Raw genomic sequence first — 7,546 nt, 5'->3', positions numbered from 1 at the left:
CTCTATAAATTTATTGTTTGGGCTGAATTGGGCTGAAAACCCATTCATATTCAGGGTCAATCCAAATTAAGTCCTTACAATTGGCGCCGTCTGTGGGAAGGATTAGGGTGCTGGCCGGCACACCAGGCAAGTGTTCTAAATTCTAAGTATTCGTTTTATAGTAGGTTGAAAAAAAAAAAGAAAAAAAGAAAAGTATATAGAAGATTTGACAGTAAAAAAAAAAAAAAAAAAATCGAGCCATAACCAATATTTGGCATCAGAGCACATCCTTTGAACTTCCTCCTGACACGTGAATCAATACCCTTAGGCCTTCTCCAGCTTGGCTGCCATCCACAAGTACATTTAAAAAATGTTAGCATTCATAGATCCATATAGTTATTAACAAGCAACATAACCACAACAACATTCAGATTCATGACTTATGAGCAAGTATGTGACAAAACTATTTAACAAGTCATGATCATCCAGTCAAGAACAGATTTAAATAAAATATTGGTCTTAAACCTAAACATTCAGTGCCAAGCAGGAAGACCAGAAATTGGTCTGTTTCAGCTTCAAACCAGAAATTTGTATCATTTTATTATCCTAATCTTCCATTCTATCCTTAGCCGATTAGTTCATTATAATGCAACAACTGCAATAAAATACTAACATATCAAATAACTCAGGAGAAAATATATTGAACAAGCAGAACTTCCTACCAAAGGCCACCAAGAATGTACAGGCCTACTGCTATATATCACGACCAAAACATTATCTATTTCAAGGAAATCCAGATAAAGAGCTAGATTTTCAGATCCCAAGAAACAATATTAATGCATCAGCCCTCGTGGGGAGTCTCCTTGTGTAGATTACCCAAAGCTAACATCAACAACCCTAGAAAAAATAAAGCTAACCAGAATGGAATTCTTTACTTGGTTTTCCACATACAACATTCAAAGAGTTCTACAATTCTGAGCTCCTTTCTTTTCAAAACTGAGACCAAAAAGGTCCTTGATCATGTGAAAAATGATCAAGGAAATGCAGTAAATCACTTTCATCTGGTCCTTAGAGATTCCAGAATGCATGTGAAAGTCTCCATAATCTCTGACATAGGTCGAACAAGATCGCATCATGACTGTTTCCTTGGATCAACTGAAGTTACGGGTGGTCCAACTCTAACCATTCAGGCAATATATGAACTTAGGACATATGCCTTTACCAAAAGAATTATTTGCATTTCAAAACAATCTTTTTCTTTCATAAGTAAATACTTTGTTAGATAGAAACACCCAACCATTTAGGATGAGTCCAAAAGAACAGTCTGAAATTTAAACCCACAAAAACAATAAAAAAGGAAGATGGTCCCAAAAGCCAACATCTGGTCATACAGTAATCTCAAGAAAGAAAATTTAATGGAAAAAAGTGAATGATAAAGAAGGAAAATTTAATGGAAAAAAGTGAATGATCATGAAGGAAAATTTAATGGAAAAAAATGAATGATCATGAAGAAAGTGTGAAATAGCATAACAAATTTCACCATTCTACTGTCCTTTTCAAGAAATAACCAAATCAACAAGCCAACCAATTCAACATAATTTTACACATACTACACCAGTCCAGGTGACTATTCCTTTAAAATGAATTTTCATTGTAAAAATCAACCTAATGTTGTTGTCCACAAATACACAAAATGCAATCCATTGAACCTTCACACACCTTATACTCCTCCAAGTTGTTAATGGTATTACCTCTCAAAGATGTGTAAAAGAAACAGACTTCAAATTTTTCCTTATGCACCAATTTCCTACACAGTCTGACCTCACACACCATTCACCATAATTGAAAGGGAAATTAGTGTATAACAAATGACACAAAAAGAAACAACTGATTCCACTTCCAAATCCTGAATAGCACATTAAAATAAATATGTTTCCAACAATGAGCATCTGTCTCCTATGATTGCACCATATCAGAGGCAAAAAAAGTATCCTTGTAAACCACTAAAAGATGAAATCCTAGCAATGGGTCCTTCCCACATCACATCAAAATCAAACCTGCCCACCACCACCACCCACTACAAACTTGATGAAACACAAAAAGCAATTGCACTGGCTCCATCCACTCTTCTCCACAGGCTCATACCGAGGGATCTTCAAACTTTGCAGAACTCCATTGACCCCAATAATATGTGCCCACAATGTATTATGCTCCTCACAATGATTCAAACTACATGATTTTCTAACACCCAACCCATCAATACTGCTAGGACACACACTAAATACAAATGAGCCATAGGAAATTTAGAACCCTCCACCATTCCTCCCTACATAAAATCCCACTGTAACTTGTATATTCTATTATCATATAGGGGTATAGTAAAAAGGCAAAAGAAATATAGGGTAGATTATACAAGGTGCTCTTCCAAAGTATGATCCTGTAATCCTACGATACGTAAGGTTTCTTCCGGCTGGTTTCAAAATTTTCAAGAATAAAATATCTGCATCTGATATGCATCTGATAAAGATATGGCTACTAGTTTTAAGTTTCTATGCTCCCCCTAACTCTCTCTCTCTCTCTCTCTCTCTCTCTCTCTCTCTCTCTCTCAGTTGTATAAAGGGCAAACGAAAAGGCATCAAACAGCTGTCTAACAGGCATTTCATGTTACAATTTTCAAGAATGAGCATGCATCAAAATATCAAGAGCATCTTTCCCTTCATAGCAAGTACACCCCTAGTGAATTTGAGTCATACAACTAATGTTTTGCATCACCGTCTACTCATTACCTTAATGCTAGGACTTAGACACAGGCCAAAAATAGCTATGCAGGTCTCTAATCTTTAATCTTAAACTCGGATGTACAAGTTTTAAAGACTTGTAAAATGTGCCCAAAGCTGCCATAAATATTAATGGATACAAGTGAAAAATATACATTTGCAGAAAGCATACTATTTGTACTTAAGATTTGAACAAATGGGTCCCCTTCCAATCAATCTGAACATTCTCAAACGATTACATAATCCCAACAAACATTTGAATTAACAATTCAGACCAGAATAACACACACAAACATTAAAATTAGATTAAAACAACAAAAGGGTATGAACAAAGTTGGGCAAAGAGACAACCTTGACAGAAATCTTCCTGTCACATTGTGGGCGCTTGAACTGCTTCACACGCTTCTTAACAATCTTCTTTGTCAGCAAAGGAACAGCCATTGTTTCTATAACATAAAAAACAAAAAACCCATACAAGGTTTATGAATATATCATCAAAATAGTTACAGAGAAATTGAAAATGTTAGAGGAAGATAGAGAGAGAGACTCACGGGTTTTGTGAAGGCTGCTCTGCCACAGGTTCTGAAGAATACAAAGAGAGAAGGCTAGGGTTTTAAGCGATTATATATAGGAAAGAGTCACGATTTGGTGCGGTCAGGATCACTATAAGAAATTATGTTTCGCGTTTAGGCCCAACCGGAAACACTAGACCCTTGGGGGCCTCATCTTATTAAATGGGCTTGAAGAAGGCCCATTTGGCCTCGACCAACAGTAATTATATGGTACATAAATTCTCTAATTTTAATCTAGATGTAATATATATTGTACGCGCCCAAAACCGAAACCCTGTTGGGCTGGGCCTTGCTTGGGCTCACAACTTACTTGTATCGTGGGTTTGGATTTCCTACACTGGGTCGTTCTAAACGCCAAGGCCCAATGGAATAGCTCTCCTCTCCTCGGGGCTCTGAACCGCTTCCTCACTCTGTTTTCTCTCTTCTCCCTACTCTCTTCCTCCTTTTCTCCAACCCCTCTCTTCTCAAAATTTCCTGTATTTATAGTTCAGGGATGGCGAAGAGGTCATTATTATTTTCCAATAAGTGCAACAGGCGGTCCAGTATTATCGATCGTAAGTGGATAGTTAGGTAGTCATGGGAAGTGGTGAGGGTGGCGTTGGAACTTGGTTTCCACCTCCGCGATGGTTCCCGGCCGCGGTGTCTTCCCGTGGCATGACCAATCTGGTACGGGGCGGGGTTTCCCGCGAGCTATGTTAAGACTCGGGAAGGGGTTTCTCCGAGAAGCAATGAAGAGGCAAAGCTTGGGCCCGTGGCAGGCGTGACTCGGGGGTGGGCCGCTTGGCAAAGGGAGATGGGCCTCACGGGCCATATACCCAGGTCGATGTTCGAGGCCCACTACGGGTCGTGGTGTGGGGGCCGTACATATATGAATTTGAAAAGTGGGTTCCAGCTAGTTCAATTGGTAAAATCTCTAATAATTGAATAAGAGATCTGATGTTCAATCTCTACTTACACCAAAAACTTATTGGTATCTTGATCTGATGATAAAAAACTATCATCAGAAATGGACACCATAAATTAAAACTCTCTCTAAAAAAAAGAGAATTTGAAAAATCCAATGATATTGAACAGACCCATATAAACCACCCAAAATCAAATAAAATGTCACCTTTTTTCTGGCTAATGATTGAAGTGAGTTTGAGAGTTCATACGGAAGAGAATCTTAGAGACCAAGTAATAAGGTTCTTAAAACTTCTTATATCTTAAAAAAAAATAAAAAATAAAAAATAAAAAACTATAACTTACGAGGCTTACTAGTTCCAAATTATAATTAGTTACATGCAAGTAAAATATTGATTCTATTCGTTTCAAATTGTAGGCATCTATTCTATTTTAGAATGTCCTAAAATGAAGTTCTCTTTGAAGAGTCAAAAAATAAATTCTTTAATATGTGCCTTACTTTATTTAAAAATTCAATACCCCTCTTTCACTAAAATTTAAAGTAATGAGGGTAGTTTTTAAATTTTTTACCATTTTATGTAAAAGACAATACATATAGGCCTATCAAAATAGGATGGAGGGAGTGTTATTTTGACTAATGTTTTTTATTTTAGTTTTCTTTTCTTTATATGCATTTTAATTTTGTTAAAAACAACAACAAAATGTTTATTTTATTTCCTTATATCACTTAATAAATTTTTAACTTCCTCTAAAGTCATTATATATACACACACAACAAATTTCTCATGTGCATTACATGTGATTGAAACGAATTAGCAATTCATTTAAGTATAGTTCTTCGGTGTTGTAGCCTAGGTTCCTAGTTGAATAGAAATCCATGATTATTTTGATCAATGTAGTAAACAATTTTTTTTTTCTTCTTGAATTAAATAAAAATAAGTTACATGCTCATAGTCTATTTCAAATATATGTAATCTAATATGATTTGTCAAACAAAAATAACCATTTGGTCAATTTTTCTAGCTCTCTAGGAAAACCTAGACGCATGTGAAACCCTTTTACTTGGTTCAACTCTTTTTATTTGGTGCCTCACCAGTAGGGCTTTTGAGAGAGCTTTAAAACATTATTTTGTGTGATTCCTTCACTAGAAAATCCGTGAGTCTTGAATACAATGCCATAGATGAGTTGATAGGGTAGTGGTAATGCTTTAATTTAACGAAACATGAGGATCGGGGGTGAGTTTTTGGGTGCAAATGTGAGGTATCTAGAAAAATTGAAGGAGATACTAAACTCTACTTTGATGCACTTAATAGGGATGTCCAGGACTGTCATTAGAATGCAAAGACTTTGATGTCAAATGCTATGGAACTCAAGACTTATTTTGCTAATTGTTTTTTTTATTGAGTCAAGAGAAAGTATAATGTTGTAGCTCATGCTCAAGCTAAGATTGTTTCGCTCGTTTCCCCTATTTTCAATTGTAATAATTACTCCCTCCCTTCTTATGTGTGGGAAGCTTGGGAGAGAGTTATGTTGATTGTATATTTTATTCCTTTAGTTAGTTAATTCATGGTTTTAAAAATCGGACTGGATCAGCCGATTCAATCAAGAACTGGACACTAATTTGATCCAATAAAACTCTTAAAACCAATATAAAAAGGGTAAAAATCAGAAACCAAGACAAAAAACGGTTTTTTGACCGTACTGGTTTTGAAAACCAGGTTAATAAAATGGAATGTTTGTTTACCCAACAAAAAAATAAAATAAAAGTATCTGAATTGATGGGTGGTACTGTATTTTGCTCTAATGTCTTGAGATTTTTGAACTTGACTTAAAAAAGATATGGGCCTCCTATAAGCCCTTATCCTTTCCAAGTGGATTTAGAGAACCTTCGGCCCAATGATCACCACCCGGCTGCTTTTAAGCTTTTAGCCTTCCACAGTCCACACCATGCCCCACGTGACACCTTCACGAGTCTATTGTGGCTGACCNTTACTTTTCGAATCATTCCTATACCCCATTTTGCTCCTAATTTTCTGTGCATTTAGGAGGGAGTGTATGTGCCCCACTCCCAAGTCAAAGTGTATAGTCCACTTTGTATTTTCTTTAATTCCTTATTCCACTATTAGTGAAGAATATTACTCTATTTTCGTTGATCACTTTTCTCTTTTCCACCTCAACAAACAAACAATGAAAAAAGAAAAAGGTTTCAATATATTATAGTCCTTAAAAATTTAGCCCATTTTAGTCCCAATTAGTTAGAACAATGTAAGTGAGTTTGAACATTTTATTATTTTTGTTAAGTCAAGCTCTATCATTCACTATTGATTGGATTACAACTTCATACATCATACCAACAATAACTAATCTTTATTAGTGACCAATTAGGAAAGTTTGGAAAGAGACGGAACTACCCTAAGGAACAAAAAAAAAAAAAAAAAAAAAAAAAAAAACCCTATAAGAAAGTGGTAAAAGTGTAGGTTTTTCATTTATTTACTTCACTAATTTTATCTAGAATTTTATGTTAGTTTGATTTAGTTAAATTTAATTTTTATTTACATTATCGGTCCTTGTAGTGACTTTGTTATATTTAATTCTATTTATATTATGGTTAATAATGCTTGTAATATTTTTTTTAATGAGATAATTGATAGTTAGGGGAGAGGATTTAAATTGAGTATTTTTATATTTTTTAATTTGAAGTGCAGAAATTTACATGTAAATATAATTGAATGAAACTACCATATATCTGGAAAGACACTTCTCATAAATTGGAGTGTATTGGAAAAAAAAAAAAATACTTGGCTTCAAATTATAATTCAATGGTAAGGACATTTCGTTATATTTAGTTTTAATTAATGTTATGGCTTTAAGACTGCCCCAAGAATAGAAAATTTATAGGTACTCACAGTAATGTGGTGTTCTCTCCTCTCATATTTATAGTGGTATATATAAATTTAATTGGTGGGAATTATTATGAATGTGAGAGGAATGAGCATTACATCACCATGCTTTGAGAGTATCTAATAATTACTTTCCAAGGATGGGTGAGACTTGAAGAAAAAGAAAAGGAAATTTAAATGTGATCAGTTTGTCATTTTAAAATTTGTAAAAACATTACTCCATAATAGAATGGGGGATGAGTTTATTAAAGATAATTTGGTAGCTAGTTTAATTAAAAAGAAATTGCTTAGAAGTTTGCCTCTTTTTTAGATTTTTTTTTTTAATTCTATAATCGATAGGAGAAAATTTGAACTTTAAATGTTTTCGTTGAAATAAGTAGAGGTGACAATCTATAATGCTACGAGGCTCTTGATT

The 7,546-nt window shown here is 34.6% G+C and overlaps 1 long non-coding RNA gene across 1 annotated transcript; it reads right to left on the bottom strand.

The window, feature by feature from the left end:
- Positions 1-238: 238 nt before the first annotated feature.
- On the bottom strand, positions 239-3,404 carry LOC136068627 (uncharacterized). Its single transcript, XR_010629979.1, has 3 exons — positions 3,308-3,404; positions 3,108-3,202; positions 239-323 (listed from the first exon to the last, which is right to left on the bottom strand). It is a non-coding gene; the product is annotated as an uncharacterized LOC136068627 (long non-coding RNA).
- Positions 3,405-7,546: the final 4,142 nt, after the last annotated feature.

This window comes from Quercus suber, unplaced genomic scaffold (assembly GCF_002906115.3).
Source record: "Quercus suber isolate HL8 unplaced genomic scaffold, Cork oak 2.0 scaffold_125, whole genome shotgun sequence".
NCBI classification, from domain to species: domain Eukaryota; kingdom Viridiplantae; phylum Streptophyta; class Magnoliopsida; order Fagales; family Fagaceae; genus Quercus; species Quercus suber.
The sequence above is the reverse complement of the archived record's forward strand: the minus strand, read 5'-3'. Positions and strand labels throughout refer to the sequence as shown.